Below are 21,523 nucleotides of genomic sequence, written 5' to 3' on the forward strand. Positions count from 1 at the left end.
TCTAAAAAAGACACTAATATTTGGAAATGGAGATGTGGGAGACGGAAAGTCCTTGAAAATGGCGAAAATGGTCCAAATGCTGTGTCTGCTAATTTATAAATTTACGACATTCATAAACTAAATGAAGTGGTTCTTCTCTTAAGCCACACCCACGACATAGTGGGTCAACTTCATGGTGGATAAGGGGATACGTTCGGCGTAGAGGACAATAGCCAGTTGTAACTGAACTAAGTTTTTGTTTAAAGCTATCTTATGTCCTAATAATTATGAATCATTTGTTGTTTTTTTCTTTTGTTATAATGAAATATTTTTTATAAAAATGGTTGAAACATTGGGATGAATAATAACAAAAGAAAAATTAATTATTTGGGGAAAAATTTCAAAAATCCATAGATATTCAGGCAAAATTATTTTTTTTTTTCAAAATTGAATTGAAATTCAAATATTTAATTTTTTTTTAAATCAAATATTTAATGATTTTTTTAGTAAAAATCAAAAATTTCCTTTGGGAGGGGGATTCAACCCCTCCAGCCCACACGCCCCCCTCCCGTACGTCCCTTATGTATTTATGAAGTACAAAATTAATTGAAATTTTTACCTTGTCTGATTTGTTATTATATATTATTTTTATATTGACGCACAACATATTACAAACCCGGACTCGTTACTATTTGGAGGAGGAGTGTCCCCTCTCCAAATAATAACCTATAACAAATAAAGAAAGAATTTGTAACATAAATCTAATGATGTTATTTAAAACTTTTTACAAATTGTATTAATTAGTTTTGGATAATATAGGTATATTTATCAAAAAAGGCAAACCCACATATCGGACAATATTCCTTAAATAAATCACTTAAAAATGGAATCCATTAACTTACCTATATACTAATGGGCACGACTTTTCAAATGGTTATAGATCAGTAAGTGGATACATATATTTATAATTTTCACCTTTATGTACCTAGGTACATTAATAGTCCAAGTACCGGATCCTCAAAAAGGTTAATTGATTCTTCTTCTTTTTTTATGTGCGGGTCCTTTAACAAAATTTCAACTACAGGGTACAAGAACATTTTTCCAAAAGACAATTAAAACAAGTTGGCAAAATATCCTTGATGCAAAATGGTTTAAAGCAAAACTCTCTGATTTATAATAGTTTTTGACAAAAGTATATAATGCTGTTTTGAAAAATAAATGATGTTCCCCGTTGCACATATGTTGTATACAAGTTGCGATTTTGTAAAAGTTGTAATTCTATGGCACATTATGAAGTTCATATGTCCTAAGTTATATGACTCGCAAATACATAATGACCATATAATTTAAATAGATCAAAATCAAATGATAGTATCGATTAATTGTGGAGTATTAGAATGACCAATGTTGTAATCAAATAATGCATTTTAAGACAAACAAATTGAACATTGAACAATTTGTCTTTACAAGTTAAAACTTGTACAGACATCGCAACTTATACTCAACGCCTACAGTGAATAGATCGAACTTTGGTATTTAATACCCCGTAATTTTTTCATTTAAAAAAAATCATTGGGATATTTTAGAGAGATAATATTTTTTACATAAAGATGGAAAATTTTAAGTGGCAACATATCTGATCATATAGTTGTGGTTAATTAGTTGATTACTTAATTAGTAATTAGACGATTTTACAAAGATCTTTAAAAAAATTGGGGTTTCCAGAATAAATATAATCTCCATTACCCGATTTGAAATAACTGTACCAATTTAGAATTCTTTCATTGCACTGGATATAATGGCATCAATTTGACGCGGAGTTATTTATTTTTAAAGAATTTTTTTAATTTCAAACTATTAAAAAGAATTTAAAAAATCTCTTTTTTTTTTTTGTATATTAAAATTAATTCAATTAAATTACTTTCACAAATTGTGCTAATAATGACTCAAGAGCCAAATTGGACTTACTTTAGTTTTATAAAATATTATGACAAACCATTTTTGAGAATATTTATTTTCCAAGGTACAATTAATAGTACAAGAACCCAATCCTCTAAAAGGTTAATTGATTTTTCTTTTTTTTAATGTGTGATTCCATTAACACATTTTCAACTATCACAACTTTTATTCCTTTAAAAAAAAAAGAAGAAACAATGCCGAAGGATTTCCCCCGAAAATTTCCCAGAGACTTTTGACCTTCCAAATGATTTTTTTTTTCAAGGTGAAATTCATTGTTCAAATATATAAATATATATTTAACTCTTTCAACTAAATATTGATGATAATTATTGGTTATTTGGAATTACATAAATAACCATTATAATTACATACACAATAGGGTGAAGCTTATTTTTAAATGTTCGAAATATTAGGTTTATAGGGTCTCAAAATGTTTCTCTTAGTCTATAGATATCATTGGCTAATTTTGAACCATCTTGAAAAATATTTAGAGATAGCTCAAAGACCCCAAATTTTTGAAATTTCTAAAGAGGTTATATGATTTTACAAATAATATTTACCAGTTAATATTTTCTTTTGATTAAAATTATATAGAAGAAACAAAACGAAACAACATCCTTATTTTGTTCCGCGCGGGAATAAACATCACCAACAAGTTGGGGTGATCTCATACCATTGTATATGCAGTTAGGGACAAATTGAGACATCTGGGTCAATTTTAAGGCTTAAAGTCCAAAGTTTGGTTTGAGCTCAATTTATGACATTTTTTACCTCCATCCATGTGGCCCCCATCATCACCAGATCGGATCTATTTGAGCGTTGTGGAGAAGGAAAGCATGTTGAACGGGAATGCAGACTAGGACAAAATAGATTAAGCCTATACAAGTAAGACTTTATCTGTCTTTAGTCTCCGTTTGGAGGCTGTTGTAGCAGCTAATGAGAATCATATTTATTAATCTCTATTTGTTCTTGAAACATATGATCGAATATTGTTGTACTAATATTTGTTCGGATTTCAGTTACGCACACTGTAATTGCATTATTTTACTATTACTAAGAGTCAGATCGAATTTTTATATTTATCTTAGCAGATACAGAAATACAGTATTATAAAAGCTGTTCATATACGGAAAAGGTAGGGATTATTTTCTTTCGCTTGAAGAGTGATTAATCTAATCTCTTAGAGTATTATTCTACCGATAAACCTTGTTTACAAATAAGTGAACTCTTTTTAAGAGATCCAAAGGTAGATATAACAAAAAAAACCTACAATTATAGAGTAAGGAAATGCAGGACAGTCACCCCGAAACCCTTTTTTGTCAATATAAAGGGTCATTCATCTAAAAAGGTATATTTTTAACCACCTTGGGCTATCTCCATTTTCCTTGTTATTCCCCTAATTATTCTAAAGGTAGGGTGATCAATATATAAGCCATGATTTATCTCTCCCCTTGTTTGCATTACACAGTGTGCCAGATTATTTTGGTTAATAAAATATATATTAAAATTCCAAAATCAACAGTTTTCTGCATGGAGGCGAAAAGGCAAAGAGTTTCTCCCCACCCAAATGAATGTCAGATTGTAGGGTTCTCTCCCAGTCTTATTTACAAGATAAAATGTATGGTGACTTCAGGTAGGAGCTTTAAGGGGTTCCTTGCCAGCGGTAGACACCGGGAAATTGGGATCATGGAGGACGTAGACATTTCATTCACCAGACGTCCGTCTAAGTCGAAGAGGGAGCATGTCAAGGCTCTAAATGTCAATGATTGGACTATGAATATGTTTGTGAAGGATTTGGGGATTGGTCATAGCACTAAACAGAAAGTAAGGCCAGCCGGGTCAAGAGAAGTCAGAAGCTGTTGACTTGATTGGAGCATAATGGGTCACAAGTTCCTATCTGTTCACAAAAATTTCCTCCCTTGACTATGTAATTTGAGTTATAGTAGAGAAGAGAGTCTGTACTACACCTCAACAAAATTTGGATTATCTCAAGGTCACTAAATAGAAGCAGTGGGCATTCATTTACAAGGCCTTCTTGCTGAAGCAACTTTAGGCTTAGGTTGGAGACTATGGTAACAGCTAAAGCAAATTATTTTGAAAAATAGAAAGATATATCAATAAAGAAGTCTGCGATAAAGCCTCATTTATGTACTCCTTTTCATTCTTGCAAAAGTTTATTATATTTTTTCGTTATCAAAAAGTCCACGATTTTACCTTGCACATTGCACGTATTATGAATCAAACATCGTGCTTTTAAACCGTTATATTTTACTGAAGTTAGTTTGTTTCTTCTACTCCTCAAGTGAGGATGAGGGTTGTTTTTAGAAGGAAGGGCATCATAAAAAACCCAGCCTCTAGTTATGAAATCGTAATAATCTTACTTTTGTGAAAGATAAAAACCCTATTTCAAGAACCATTCAAACCATTCTTTTATACTCTGTAGGTAGGTATATATGGTTGTTGGCCTCCTTGTTACCTATATGGCAATGCCTGGCAACGATCTTATGTCTTTTTAATGTCAAAAAAATATGTACGAAAAAAATTACTTAAGTATACATATTTGTTTTGGTTTTCGGTCTGGAAATCCTAGAACCTTATGATTTTCAATGGATCGAACTAATTCAGTCCTTTAAAGTTGTTCGCTTGGGATCTATGATACAAAAAAAAATGGCTATGGATCGGCCTCATTTAAAATTCGGGCTAAAAAGATTTTATTGATGAATTCTTGATGAAGTAAGTTGTGTTTCAGAATGGAGAATATCGACCAACAATACCGTAAAATAAAGTTAAATATGTTACATAAATCATATTTGTACAACTCCATACATCAGGATAGGAAAGAAAATTGGTCTATAAGGAGTGGGAAACAAAAGCTTGTGGTATAACGACAAAACTCCAAAAATGTCATTTTTATGGAATCAAGAAAAGACAACAGAAAACCAATATGTTAAAATGCTACAATTTGCTTTATTTTTTATTCTATATTTTCAACATCACAAACAATAACAGCCTTCATACGGCGGTGAACAGATTGAAGACAGTGTCCATGGCGTACCCCACTGTCACAATGGCAGCTCGGAGCGAATCCAAATTTGGATGAGAGGTGCGGCAGATGTTCTTCTCCGAGACACCCCAAACTGCAAAGTCCAGGTGATTGAGGTCAGGGCTAGAGGAAGGCCACATGGAGGCAGATCAGAAGTCAGCCATATTATGCAGTTTTGGTTCTTTGTTGTATGAAGCTGCAATGGGCATATTGATGATGTTGCAAGCTGTTCGGACGGAGATGTCAGTAGTTTTTACAGCCTTCTCGGCACTGACAACGATGCAACTGACTACTTGGGGGAGAGAAACGAGAAACGTATATAAAATTAATACTTATTCATTCCCTTAGTAACGCTCAAACCTATCGTGTATGTTAAATACCTATCATAAAAAGAATTGCAATCTCAGATTATAATTATTTATTTTTGTTTCAAGTTCTTTGTTTGTCAAATAGTTTCCTTTCTTTGTATGTGTATGACCATCAATTTTCAAAGATGAATGCTAGAGTAAAAAAGGTTTCTTGAGCATCCATCTTTTATTACCATTTATGTATGTAGGTAGAAACAGCTAATGTAATAATAATCTTTGATAAAAGTAATAAAAATGATGACTGTCGGATCAATAAATAGGTATGAACAATGTACGTAGCTGATGATAAAAAGATATTCGATGGATGTTTGGAAGAAAGCCTAAAAAATACAAGTCTATCAATTATAGCATATACTTTGATATTTTCGCATGACAACAATAGAGTTAATGTACGTACATACAAAAACAATTAGCCTAGAGGAAGAGCTGATGGCCTCATGATGATTCTGTTAAACCCTTGTTTGTTAAATTACCATGTATTTACGGAGGGCAATAGCCCTTTGCCATTACAAATCAACTTCAAGCATGTTGTAAGTATGTTAAAGTCAAATATATGTATCTATGGAAGGGGTCTTCAACCTTTTTGGAAGCACCTTGAGCTGAATACAAAAGCACGCAGTAGCGTGACTTAGTTACGAAAAACGTAAATTTTATGGTATATAGAAAATATAACTCAAAACCAATCTGTGATGTGTTTAAATACTATATTTAGCTTCTTGTTCTTCTTCTTTTTTTGCAATAGGGCACACACAATAATAGCCTACATATGCCGCCGAACAGATTGGCAGCTCTTGACGATGAATGTCTTATCCATGGCGTATCGCGCTGTGACGATGGCAGCAAATCCAAATTTGGATGAAAGGTGTAGTAGACATTATTCTCCAAGACTCACACCGACCAGAGGAGATCACGCACTCCTTGGCTTTTCAGTTGTTACTCCGACATTTTTACACTTAGAGACATGGGATAAAATCAAAACTTTTTGTTTGTTTTAGCTCTCTTTTGGTTGCATAATTAAACCTCGTTCGTACTTAAAAACAACGGGGATAAAATCGTAATAGAATTATTGCAATTTTTAAGTCCTCAATCTGTATTTCAAACGGATGTGGCTCCTCCTCCAAGGTGTTGTTTGTATATAATGATTCTACATATGTGATCCGTCAATACAAGAGCAATTTTTCGGCCATTTCGGGGCAAAATTCTCTGATATAGTTAATATTATTGTGTATCTTTAATTATAATAAATTAGGCTAACATAGTAAAATACGTTTATTTGTAATAATTCAATTTATTTATTAAATCTAGTCACCTTTGAGGGCGAAACAACCATTATAATGGCCATATGACACGTTCCTTTAATATCTGTAGATTCTCAGATATGTCCATCAACTTCACATTATAATTTTTTGTCAATTTTTTTATGTTTTCGTCGGTTATTCCCACTTTCGGACGAGCGCTTTGTACATTGTTTTCGACGCTCATTTCATTTTAAATTTAAGAAAACTCTTTCTCAAGGGCTGATTTTCCTGGTCCATATTCCAAATAATGTTAAAATGTAAACAATGCTTTATTAACTTCTCTCACAATTCCACATCTCACGAACTATCTGTCTGATAGCTGCTGGCAAGCATGTACACAGATCGTTTGAAGTTGGATACTAACTAAAAACCTTAGGATTTAATTCAATTGGCTACATCTTGATGTCACCCTACAAACTTTTCAACCGAACTAATATTTTCTCTTTTTCTAGATTTTTGTTCAAGATTGTTTTGGTGTTAACGCCCTAAGAATGCACTACAATGCATTTATGGACTAAAATTAGAGTCAGTTTGGCTTCAAATATTTTTAAAAAAACGTAATGTAATTCATTTTTTTCCTCCTTGATATTTTCAACTTACTCACGTTAAATTGTTACGAAGTTACCTTTGTATAGGAACTGATTAACGTCCGGTAGGATTTGTATGCAGATGCACGGGGATAATATCGTGGCAATGCTCAATAGAAGTTGAATGAAAATCACGACTAAAAACATTACGAAAAATCCAAGCTCAAAGAAAACTGTACATATATAACCAGAAAATGATGCCCTGGAGTAATTTGAATTTTTCGACTTCCTCTTAGTGTTTAAAATTTGAGATTTTGTTATTTTTCACTAGTTAGAGGGTGCCTTAGTGTCTATTCTTTTTCATCAAAGAATCCCTATAAAGCCTTTTATCTATTGTGAGTGGATGATGCATTGTAGGATTAGGATTCATGTAAAAAACAAACAAAAATATATTATTTAAAAACATACATCTTTTTGTACGTAAGAAGAAGAATTGCGAAATGAAGACATTGTTCAGAAAAGATGACCCTGGTTATTGTTTATATACTTATTCAATATTCATAAGGATTAGAACGTGCCAAATACTCTCTTTCTATCTCTTTCAAGCTTATCAAATAGCTATTTATTGTACATCCATCGTATATGATTTTTATTTTTAAATACGTATAAACTTATTTTCTTCAATTTCAAAATCCTTGAAATCCAAATATAGGCTGTAACTCATTTTTCGAATAGATGGATTTAGTAATGGGTATATCCCGTTATATTAGCACGATCACGAGAGCGTTAGAAATATAATATTTAGACCTAAAAAAACTTCTTAAGATGACTGTTTGATTGGTTGTCAAAGATGGACACCGGCAAAAAGAAAATGCGCCATATCTTACAGTTTTTCTTCGATAAAGGGTAAAACACAAGCCATGCAGCGAAAAATGTGAATAATGTTTTTGGTTCTGATACTGTAACAGCCAATCACGTGGTATTTTGGTTTTGTCGATTCTGTTCCCGTAGTTTTGATCTCAAAGATACACCACGTGCTAGAAGGTTAATTGACGCAAATAAGGATAAAACAATAGAAATCTTCGGGTCCAACTGTCATATGAGCACTGTTTTGATTGTCACATTGTTATGGCAAGACTGAAAAATTATATACACATTTCAACATCCTCTTCTATTATTTTTTTAATAAAAAATCGATCCATATGTCTCAAATTTTGTACATATATTTCTAGACTATTCTTATAGTAGTAGAGAATATAAAAATTTAGTATGCTTAATTAAAAAAATCAAAAAATTGTTCATCAAGTTAGATAAAATTTGATAATAACTTTTGTATTGAAATGAAAAAAATTCTATTAAGAAAAATTTTTGTACACATATTCCCTGACTACTGTAATATAAAATGTAATAAGTATAAAAAAATAATATTTCTAAAAAAAAAGTCTCCTTTTGCTTTGAGATGCTCCATGTTTTTTAATTAATTCCCATTAATATTAAGTCATACTTATCATTGTTAGAAGTCATTCATTTCTAAAGAGTAATAAAAAAGGATACTACATGGATCATCATGAGCGTTTTTATAAATTACAAATAAACATTTATGAAGAAATTTAATGTTTAACCTTTTTACTACACTTATAAATAATATAATTTCATGTATTTTTAAATACATAAAATTATATTATTTTCTTCAATTTCAAAATCCTTGAAATCAAAATGTATATATACACATATTATGTATTTAATTCCAAATTACCCGGGCATGCCAACCATTCGCTGGCGCATACAGGTTAACACAATAATTATCATTTCTTCTGGTTAGTAGTAGTTGTATTGTAAGTTGTATTTCTATCGCACAGTAGCATATGGTCTCTACCAGAAGGGACAACAATAAAGGATTCGTGAATTTTGTGTCTACAGTGACTCCCGAGTGTCTTTTTTATATTTCATCCTTTCGTAGATAATTTGTGACTCGTAATCATGACTCCTTAAGCCTTGAACAATATAGATTTCATCACTAGATAGTCCTTCAATATTTTTAACTCCCGAGCAGAACAAATTTTAGGTAAGAAATAATATATTTAAGGACTTTTGACGTACATATGTTTTTATGTACTTTCATAAAAGAGATTTTTACAATATTGGCTGCACATATAGCTATATATAAATTGTACGGGGTTAAGAGCAAAAGCCTGACTCGAGAGCTTGCTTTAGAAATACTTCAGTAATAACAAAAAAAAACTTGTAAATAAGGATTTTCCAAACTTGGTACCTCAATTTGGCCACTTTCAGAGGGAATCAAAGCCTTTACACGACGGTGAAAGGCCTTACAGGAGTTCATGACAAAATTCATCAAAAAAGTTGTCCAACGCAGGCACTATAGTGGCCTGCAGTAAGTCCACATTTGGCTTTGAAGTTTTTTTAGGTTTCTCTCTCCAAAGTGCCCCTCACAGAAAAGTTAATCGGACTCAAGTCTGACGAGGAAGGGGGACACATATCTTTGGACCAGAATCCAGCCATGTTATTGGCACTTGGCGGACGTGTGGCAGGAAGCACCATCTTGAGTCCACACTTAGTTACCTTCCAGATAGTTGGCCTTCAGCCATGGCAAGATGGCGTACAATAGCCCTATTTTAGTAAGCCTCCTAGCCGATTTTCTAAACGGGCTTGAAGAAGAACGAAGGCATATTTTTGCCATCATAGGCCACGATGCCAGGACCATTGTTTGGTCCAGATGTTTGGTTGGTCCTAGCAGTAACGGAGAAGTCGATGTCCAGGCGATTCATTGACTTTATCCTAGATCTTCTTCTCCAAGCTGGAGAGGAACATCGTATCCATCTTTAAATTGTGCTGTCCAATTCCTGCTTTCCTGGAGAGGTCTTTTCCATCATTTTTCATTTTGGCCACCTTGAAATCCAGGCTCCTAGAGCACTTCACAATGTCCTAAACCATCGTTTTCTCAACTCAGCATCTATGAGATATTAGATGCGTTCCCCTATGGTTTTTGTTCTCTCATGATGACGAGACGACCAAATGTTTATATTAGTTTGTATTTTCACAAAGGATGTCTGAACCAGAATGTCAAAAATAATGACTAAAGCTTCCTATATGAACGAGAAAATTAACATAAATTAACAGTCCAAGTTTAACTACCTAACTCTCTACAAGATTCAACTTCTTAAAAGTATTAAGGCTAGAAGGTAACATGCCAAATGTATTTACCATTGAATAATTTATAATTAATTTTTTAATTAGTTTTTATATTGTGCATGTAAAAACAATGATATTTCATTATTTTTGTCTTTTTGTCTATGGAACAATAAAAATATATATTATACAATTTGAAAGTATCGTTATAAAATATTTATACCATTAATTTGTATTTGCCAATCGATTTATTATGACACAAAAGTGTTATTAATTAATACTAAATGTAATTCATTAAAGTTATGATCTATTACTCATATAATAAGTAACAAAAACTTTCTATATGAAGTTTGTTGAATGATAAAAAAAATAACTTGCATAATTATTATTGATATAGGATAATGAATGAAGTTTTTCTAGAGTCAAGCATATGTTGCATTTTGAAATATATATATATATTTGAGGATATTAATTAATGCAACTGCTAAAAAGGATGTGGAAATGTGATAGCTGTGGTTGTAAATCCTAAGCATTTTTGAGAGTCTGAGTTTTTTGTTTTTGGCAAACTAAGGAGTTTTTTTTAATTTTCTAAAGGTGTTTGTGATTATTGAATCATTTTTGAGAGAAGAGAACTTCTAAATATTGAGTGAGTTTCTACGTGTGAGTGTGCTCATGAAAGACGGAGCATAATACCACGAATTGGGAAGTGATCATCTATATTAGTATAGAAAAATTTGTACGTTCGTCGACGCCTAATATCTCAGGGGAATACCTGATACTACCACTAATGCATCCATAATATTATTATTTGTTGAGGTTGAGTGATTAATAATTTAACCGACTAAAAAAAGTATTTATTTTTATTTTTTTCATCTACCAGTGCTCGCAGCAGATTTAATTAAAGGACAAGAAAGCTAAGCTCATCTCCTTTCAAATTGTCAGGGTTACCATATTAACTTTCGTTTCCCCTTTACGTACCGAAAGTGCTTACGTTTTACAACCATTGTGATAGGGGCAATTTATTCATTTATATCTACATACATATATATAAGATTTTTCATAGTGTCATAGTTTTTTTAGTATGATGTACGGCATGGATATTTATGAAGTAAATATTTTTATAGCATCCCGAATGACTTTGATTTTTTTTTAAAGCCTCCCATTAGAACAACGAATTTCTATTTTGCTCCTTGCCTTTCATTACATATTATTATATTTTCTAATGACGTTATGTAATATAGTTTGTTCATCTAAATGAATAAACAACGTGTCTGATATTTTAAGATATAGGGGCCTTTTATATGCTTGGCATGAGGCGGCAGTTAATAAGGAAATGTAATTGAAATGTTATATAAGAATGTTATTTTAATTGTAATCAAATATTTACTGGATTGATCCATTTCGAAAATCCATGTCAATTTTTTGGGAAACCAATTCTAAAAAATAGGATTTATAATTTTGTAAAATAACCATATCTACCATAATATAAAAGGATTATTGTAGGTCGGATTCCTGAAAGACTCAACTGTCGATATTTGCTGGAGAGGGGAGTGTCATCAATCATACTCAATCTGCTACGAGAGAATAGTTATGGCAAATTCAAAGACCCATAGATCTTGGTTCAGTGAATTGATCGATCCTCTGCTAATTCTACAATTCGAAACAATCCATGGATCAATTCTTTCATCCCCTTTGAAGCAATTGTGATCACGGATTCACATGGATCAAAGAGTCCCAGAAGTGTATGAACTCCCTTCCTCTAAGTAGGCCTGTCCTAATCTAATTTGTCCACTTGATATATTTTATGACCCATTATTTTCTATTCCAACCAGATATATTTTGGAGCACTCTAACCCCAGTACAAGCTCCCTGAAATTGTATCTCTTTTATATTAGCTTCATTTCCTTTTAAGACAAGGTATCGCACTTGCCGCAAAAAAGGGTACTTATTGAAAACAAGATATATCGTGTTAATTCTCGTTTTAAATGTTTTGTGGACATCAGCATTCATTTGGAGTCCTAAACGCCCCAAAACGTCACCTGGAAAGACATCAAGTACTTGCCCCAGGCCAGTTTTGAATAGATTTTGTATTTTTTTATTAAAAAGACCAAAAAGAAGGGCATTTGAAAAATACAAATATATATTTTATATCTCATTCAATGAAATTTGTACCTTATTGATAAAAAAAAGTACATTTCATTTATTATAAAAGAAAAATATTTTCATTTAACTCTCGTTTGTTTTTACTTTTTATCAACTGCTTCTTCAATTACAGTGCTCCTATTCTGGAGATTTACATACTTCTACAAATTAAAATTCTTATATTTAGTCTACACAAAAATATCGCTTTATAATTCATTAGGTGAATATGTGCTTCTTGAACTTTTTATAATATAAAATATCATTTATAATAACGGGATCAAAATGATCCGTAAGACAATTTTTGTACAACAGTCATTTTTAGCAAAAATTTAATGATATAACATGATTTATATTTTCCCGTTCTTCAATGTTGAGATCTATTTAGGAAAAGTAAAGAAACTTCAAGTATAAAAAAATCAATAAGCGCTGTACAGAGAGAACTGTGCAGTCGGAAGTGGATATGAGTCGATGACACGTTATAGAAGGGAGACGGATATGATTGATTTATGGTATTGTTGGATTAGAAATGATGTCATCATAACTATTTAATAATGAGTAGGAATGGAATCCCGACTTGTGGAAACTATGCAATCCTTGAGAGATGGAATTAAATCCTATCATTGCTCTTCCCCTGATATCGACTATGGTTTATCTCCATCTTCTCACAATTCAAATCTACAATAAGTAAAGACGAATAAGCAGGTTCATCAGTACCCTTCCTCCCTTCTCCTGGATCACTTACAATGGGGACAAGGGTGATATTTATAAAATCATGGTGGAACTCGAACATAAACCATATGACGTCAATAAATATATATCTTCAAAGTGGGAATGAAATGTCTCTGGTTGAATTTTGAAGGGAACGAATTTACTGGGAATGAAAAGACACGGAACGAATTAAATGGGAATATATTTACCGGTCATAGTACATTCCCCTATTTTAATAGGGAAATAATCCATTTAACCCCTAAGACGACAAAAGGGTTCTATCAAATTTTAAAAAATGAGAGAAAGAAAACAGCTCTGGATATTTATTTTTGCCCAAGGCCTCGCTTCTACTAAAACCAGCGCTGGAAAGCACTGATAGTTGTTGAAATCATTTAATCAATATAATGATGATAATTATATACCAGTCGTTCATTTACGAATTCGCTTATCTCATACGAATTTTGCTCGTAATCAAAGAAGCTATTAGTACATATACGCATTTAAATATATATTGTCATAAAACACCACTTTCCATTATGCCATTAAATAGTCCCCTAATGGGCCTCCTCCTGACTTTGCAAAAAATATAACCTATCAAATACTCCCTCCCCCCATTAGTAATTACATATCAAATACAAAAAAATCCTTGATCACAAGAAGTATGACTGAGGAGTTGTCAAGGTCCTTGTTTGCTACGAAACAAGGTAATTTATTTGAGCAAATATGAGCAGGAAAACTAATTAACAGCTGTGTGCCTTTATGGTAAATGTCCTATAAAATGACTCCTGTGGTCAATAATAATTAATCCTAATTTATTGATTAATGAATCTGTTGGTATAGAAAATGTATAAATTGGTAATACTATTCTAAATATTTGAGTCTATAGTGTGCGAGGTAAAATCGTTCACTTGACTTTAAATCAATCTGGATTAGTTTAGGTGAATATTTTAAAATACTAGGTTGCATTATTAAAATTAGGACTAATAAACAATAAATAAATAAAAATCAACAATTGACAGCATGGGAAGAGAAAGAAAAGGCTGTCTGATTTGCTCCAAGCCTAAGTTATTGCCGAGGAGATTATGAATGCCGTAATGTACTCCTGGAGTCATATTTACAAAACTTTAAGCATGGTAGCTTCAGGTCAGAGCCTTGACAAGTCCACTGGTAGTGGTGGACACTTGAAAATTGGGATCATAGAGAACGTGGACACTGCGATCACCAAAGTACGGATAAGTCAATGAGGCAGCATACCAAGCCTCACAATGTTAATGATTGGACTGTGAAGAGGATGCGCAGGATTTGAGGAAGGTCGTTTATATACGACGACATCGGCAACTACTTTCAACAGCAACCAAAGCCAACCGAGTCAAGAGAAGCCAGAAATCATTGACTTGGTTAAAGCATTATACAGTTATCATCTTCTCACAGATTCTTTCCTCATGAAGTATACCATTTGAGGTGTAGTCGAGAAGAGAACCTGTACTACCCCTCATTTAAACTTGTATGAACGCAATGCCTCCGTCAAGCAGTAGTGAACGTCCATGTTCGAGGCCCTCATGTTGCAGTACCTTAAGGCCCATGCTAGAGGACATGGTGGAAGTAAAAGGAATTCATTTGAAGAAATAGAAAGATATATCAGTTAAGAATTCTGTGATAAATGTATCGATGTTGTACTCCTTTTCATTCTTCCAAAAACTTACCTGATTTGTTCATAATCAATAATAATTGTTCAGTTTTTTCCAAACAAACAACGTAAATCTTACAAAAAGTTAAACATTTTTGGTTATAGAGTTTTCAAAGTACTGTGACAGAAAACTCTGAGATAAAGATCATGGACATTAGAAAGTTTTAATTAGCTATCTATTCTAAACCTGTAAAATGTACATTGTACAACATATTTCTTTATTTTTGCATCAAGACACATTATAGTCGAATAATTTAATATAACAACTAAATTATTTTCACCTTTGAAAATGAATTATATATATTTTGTTTTACTACTATGAATATCAAAATTAATTTATGTGGTTAGTATTTTTTTTTTTTTTTTTTTGTACTTTGTTAAACGCCAATTTAATACATAAATATTTATTTAATCCCTTTCCTGTGTGTATTTTATAATTTAATGAATATTTTCCTTATGCATAGATACGCCTTCAATGCTAGTGAAATTTAACTCCTCATTACTTCTTACAAAAATATGATATTCGAATTGTACTTACTAACTAAATATATTTTTGAATGAGTATCCTTTTATAATGATACTCCATCCGTAAATTAATTGTGTAGGGTTGGATTCAAGTCAAAATTTTCAAGTTCTATCGAAATTATGTTTTTGAGTTCTGCGTCGAGTCGATTTTCAATTAGAACAAGATACCAATTCTATAGTCCGTTCGAATTTGAGTCTTTGTGTTCGGGGAAAATATATTTTTTAGAGCTCGGTTGAGTTCCAATTTTTGAGAATTTCCACATTTTATGTAATGTACTTTATAATGGTTCCAGAGGTCATTTACAAACTATTAATTTAACTTAAAGACGTATTAGTGATATGTTGGACTTCCCTTGACGTCATCATGTCTCACTGCAACTAATTTAATATATTTTATTATTTCATCTGGGATCTGGAAATCCTCCAATCCAATTCATGCTACGAGCAGTATTTTGGTTTTCCAAAAATCATTTTTTCTTCCTTACAGTACACTATGAAATGGTTTTTCTTACTTCATAAATTTATTTTTAAATATAAATAAAAAAACCATTCATGATTGATTATGTTTTAATCACATTGAGTATAGAAAAACTTGTCTCTTGTGAAGAAATCTGTAACAAGCTGAATGTAAGCCATCCTGAGCTACCTATAGATTTAGGTATGCTCATATATTATTATCTCATTCAAAAGTGACCCCTCTAGGGGGGTCATGTTCCCTTTTTTAAAGAAAGGAGCACCTGTAGTAATTTATTTAAAGCATTAAGGTTCTAAATCAGGCTTTCTGAACTATTTTGATTGATATGGTAAAAAGCATGATAACTACAATATCTGGCGCAGTGGGGCTTGAACCATAAGTAATACCAAATTACCAATATCAAATTTGGTATTTATAAAAAACAATAACATCCTGCCAAAATCGTCAAAAAGAAAAACTCCCCAAAAAAAAAACATAGGGGCTCCCCTGATCAAGTCACCATTATATCCTTGATATATTTTTAATCTTACTAAAAGATTAAATTTAATAATTTAATGACGTCATTCAGCCATCCTTATAAATTAATAGGAGTAGGACCCGGTATTACTTGGAGTAATTAGGCGTTGACAAGCAGAAAACTTTTTAGGTAATATAGAAGATAATTCCTCATATAATCCTACTGCTATGAGAAATATAAAATAAAAAGTAATGAATGTAACTTTATATGAAGTTTATCAACAAGCGTGCGTAGGTAATGTACACCCAGTTCACGCTCTAGAGACTAAAGTACTCCCTCGCTCATCCCATCATACCGTAAATACTTTTCAATGGCACTGATGGGGCGTGAGAGTTCTTGAGTTGTAAATGCGTGAATCTTACGCAAATTGCGTGAGATTTGAGAGGCCTTTCAAGTATAACGTATTCAATAAAAGTACTGCGTAGTATTCTAATCATTCATATATAATGTAAAATCATTATTTTTATTAATGAATAAGTAGTAAATATAAGGAGCAGTAGTCTTTCTTGTTGTATATTATACTTAATTAGTATTAGAAAATGCCTCTTTCTAATAAGCTGTGTCTATGTACTTTTGTATTAATACACAAGTTTGTCACATGCACACTTCCAAATGTCTAATAATATGTATTTTTAATAAGGAATCTTATTCATTCAGATTTCCTCCAAACAGGGATGCATAAAAGATGTTCTCCTGTTATGTCAAAATAAAAGAAAACCTAAACTATATAATAGACGTAGTAAAAGAAATCCATTATTTTTTTCGAATATATGTCTCTAGTAATGTGCATCTCACGTTGTCAATGTGTGATCATTTTACGCATGATGGTGTCAGACAGATAAAATTTTGACATAAAAAAAATTTGTTAAAAAGTTTTGTGATTATTTGACTTAATTTTGTTTGAGGGGTCGTCAAAGATGAACGCCATATTTTACAGTGTTTGTTCAAATAAGGACCGACATAACTCTATGTCATACTTCATATACTCCATATGACGGTACGCTCTAGTATTAGGGTTATCCTTAAGACTGTTGATCTTAATTTATCCTTATACAGCTGAATCCTCGGCACAAAATTCTGCTCAAACAAGAAGTATGGACCGTAAATTAGGACCCCTTTGTAAAAGTACAATTGTACGTAATGTATCCAACATCAATGGCGGTCTTTCAGGAACATCGTCTTAATGTAAACTTAAAGTAGGCTCTATCAACCTTATCTGAAAAAGATCCTTCTCTTCTAAGTGAGAAAGTCTAAAGCAACACTATACGACCAAAGAAGAATTGCACACTGTTGCTGAGTCTCTAAAAGAAGATGTGGAGGAGAATTAGACTCATTAGCTGATGTAGAGTAAAGTTAGGGTGACCATATTTTGATTTTCTTTTAAATATACTATGTATCTTTGTTTTAGGCGAGTGGTGTGAATATTTAGAGGTTAATCAATTCATAAATGTAATATACATTTATGAATAAAAAAAATGAGTTTTTGTCCTAAAAGGTAGAATTTCTCACAAAAACAATATCCCGGGGGGAAAGAAAACGTTTCCTAGTAAATTGAAATTAAGTAATATATATTCTATACTAAGTTACAATAAAATAAATAGTGAAATTAAATCCATTAATTGAAATTCTGCGTATTTTACTTATTAGTTTGAAGTAGATCAATCATGAACATTGAGGAGGGCTATTTCCTATAGAATAGTGTTTTTCAACACGAAGCATACGCCCGCCCTCTAGCCAGTAGGATAAGCTGTTGTTTTTAAAGTTTATAGAATTTATATAATCCTGTTTTTCGTGTTGAGAGCGAGGATACACATTTTTTAAGGCTAAAAATGGGACAGGAATTGAAAAAAAGAGGTTGTGAAGCGTTGCTAGAGATCTTATTATTACGGATCATTGTTAGTTGTATTGTGTGAGTCCTAATTTATTTGGTCCAGCTCAGCCCAGTCTTTGGACCGTTCCTATCAGTCATTGGGACCGATCCTTGACTGTTACTACGAGAACGGATTAAACAAAGAATAAATAAAGTGGAGTGACGTCATGAAGGACCAAACTTTATAAGTTTTGAGGACTGATATGCATGACTGAACTGGACAGGACTGATAGTGAACTGAACGTGACTCCAGTCTCTTTTTTTTAGTGTTCCTACCTCCATACTTAAGTCTTTCGTTAGAGAAAAGTATTTGACAAGAGAAAATATTAGTATTAGTATTAAGGATAATAATATGTTTAATTAAGTAGAGATGTCCTTAACAGATATCAAAAGTCTTACATAGACTTTCAACTTAATTTTTTATTCACCTTTATTATAGCAATATATGGATGTTTATACTATATGTATGCGGTAAGAAGCCGTAGAACATTAAAATGTCAAAAATAGAAATTATGAACATACATCTGTATGCAAAAAGGTTTTGCAAAATCTTCTTTATTTGCGAATATATCGCTTATTCTTGCAATGTACTCGTATATATGAAATGCAAATTTATCATCAAGTAAAGTCTTAGTACGTTAAGGTTTTCTTTTATTAATAAGATAAAACTTGGCAAAAAATAATAATATATACATTTGCATCTGTTACACTGCAAATATCATACTTTAACCATACAGGCATCCCTGGTATTACGCCCATTATTGCTCTATGGCATGGATCAAAGCTGAGATTCCTTTAATAATCAAACATTTGGTTATTAAAGGAGTGTCCAACAGAGTATTTTTGGTATTCCAAATGGGAGTTAGGGATTGCATTCATTTGAGCGAGGATTTATTATTTGGGCGAGCGTTTTTAGGCGAGGTTAATTTCAGGCGACATTTTCATATATTATACAATACAATATGAATGACGTCATTATTTAAAAAAACAAAACAAGGGCACAATGGTTCATGAGTCAAGGTTGACGTTTATAACATTGACAACAAGAATGATCCGATACTATGCATTCTTCATTACATCCCAGAAGCGCATTGATCAAATTATTTAAACGCCATCCTACTCCATTATTATTATTTTTTTTTTAATGATTCCCTTCTCAGAAACTAACAGAGTTGATAGGAAATCTGATAAGAACCTTAGTTGATCCTCTCCCATTTGATTTTAAATAGGATTTTGGGAAGGAATTACGTCTAAAAAAAGACGTAATTCATCATGCAATGTTTAATATATGAAAATATGGCTGAAATGAAGCTCACTCAAATGAATCTTGGATAGATGACACTCAATGAAAATAACCTTACTGAAAGGAAGTTTGCCCAAAATATATCTTCACTCAAATAAATGACGTTTGGATAATACTCGCTGAAAGGAAAATCACTCAAATCCTCGTTCAAATGAATGTCGCTAAGATGTCACTCACAAACAAATATCTAACTCAAATGAATGGACACAGGAAAATACATGTGTCTCAAGTGCTCGTAATTCGAGGTATGACTGCTTGTGTGTAAAATATTATTATTTCTTTTTAAAAGAAAAAGAAATTTTTGCAAAAGAGCAAATGAAAACAGTTCGGGCTATGATGAAATGTAACGAATTAATTAATGATGATTACATGTGGGACTTTAATCATATATAATTAGTGATGCATCAATCTTAAAGATTCAATGAATGGTGCTCTATATACTTCATCATTAAACTTAAACTTGAGTGCAAATTGCATCTTAAAGCATGGGGTTTAGTAGTGAACACTAATGTTTTCCATTGATATAGACCAAATAACATAATTACCTGATTAAACCGGATATAATTTAAAATATCGTCATTGATTTAAGTATCCTTCCCTTTATACTTATATTTATGATTTTTAAATGTCTGAAAATGTACATAGGACTATTTATTGTCTGATTTTTTTCAAAGGAAAATAACAATAATTATTATTAAAGGGAAAGTATATCTTCAGGAAATAACTTTAATTTCGTTTTATAGCCTGGCTACATACATAATCCTAATACAATATATGTACATATTAAATATAATGAAGCAAGAATAAATAGTGAACTTATTTGACCACTCTGCATCATCTACTAACAAGCCTTGTGAGTTTCTGAATGAGCGTTAATATACTTAATTGAGGTAATACCTAGTTATATAAAAAGTAATGAAGAAATATATATTGCAAAAAACTAATCATTATAACTCAAATTTGTTTCAGAACATTATTATTAATGAGGTTATACTCTTAATGATTGATAAGGATAATTAAGATAATTTTAATCATTATATATACCTATAACTTACTAGCGATAATCTCTGACATTGCTAGGAGATAGTAGACATCGTCGAACAGACAAACTTTGCTTTAATAATATATAAGATAAGTCCCCAAGAAATCATCAGTCTTACTCTCCGCTTTTCATGAGCTCACACACACGTAATTACTCCGTTATTAGGTGTCGCCGAAGAGACAAACTTTGCCTCTTCATATTATAGAAGTTAATTCCCCAAGAAATCATCATTCTTACTCTCTGTTTTTTATGAGCATGCTCAGATGTGTCTAATAAGTTATTTTAAAAACCAATGATTATTTAATTATTAAATTTTTTTGAAAAATTTGGAAAATCCACATATATTCAGAAAAAAAATTTTTGGAAACAAAGTTCAAAAATCCATAGCTATTCACAAAAATTAAATTATTTCGAAAAAATTTCAAAAAATCCACAACCGTTTTCCTACAAATGTAATTTTTAGGAAAAAAATTTCAAAATTGAATTTCAAATATAAAATTTGTCAAAAAAATCTTCAATTTTTTGAAGAAAATATATTAAATATATTTATTTCGAATATAAATTGTCTAGTAAAAAGTAAAAATTCCTTAATTTGGAGAGGGGACTACCGCCCCTACAGCACACCCCCAGTGGAAGCCCCTGTTTTTTGGAAGAATAAACAATACGAAGAACACTGCAGCAACTATCCCTTTGGTACAAGTCGTTACAATATTAGATAATCTTGAATTATAATAAGCTATTGATCAACTAAATATATAATAAATATTTGAAACGATCTTTTTAGGCTACAGCAAAAAAAAAAATAATAATAATGAAAAACTGACTACTCATAAAAATACTTGTATCTTTGAAAAATAATTTTAATCAAATATTTCGACGAAAAGTTGACAGTTTTTGGGATTTTTTACGCATTAATATGGAATATATTAAAGA

The 21,523-nt window shown here is 31.7% G+C and overlaps 1 protein-coding gene across 1 annotated transcript in view; it reads left to right on the forward strand.

Moving 5' to 3' along the window:
• The first annotated feature begins 9,029 nt into the window (after positions 1-9,029).
• Positions 9,030-21,523, forward strand: part of LOC121118763 (uncharacterized) — a 36,398-nt gene continuing 23,904 nt past the window's right edge. Inside the window, exon 1 of the mRNA XM_040713361.2 lies at positions 9,030-9,239. The gene's annotated coding sequence lies outside the window, so the exon portion shown is untranslated. The remainder of the gene's footprint in view (positions 9,240-21,523) is intronic.

This window comes from Lepeophtheirus salmonis, chromosome 1 (genome assembly GCF_016086655.4).
Source record: "Lepeophtheirus salmonis chromosome 1, UVic_Lsal_1.4, whole genome shotgun sequence".
Taxonomy (NCBI): domain Eukaryota; kingdom Metazoa; phylum Arthropoda; class Copepoda; order Siphonostomatoida; family Caligidae; genus Lepeophtheirus; species Lepeophtheirus salmonis.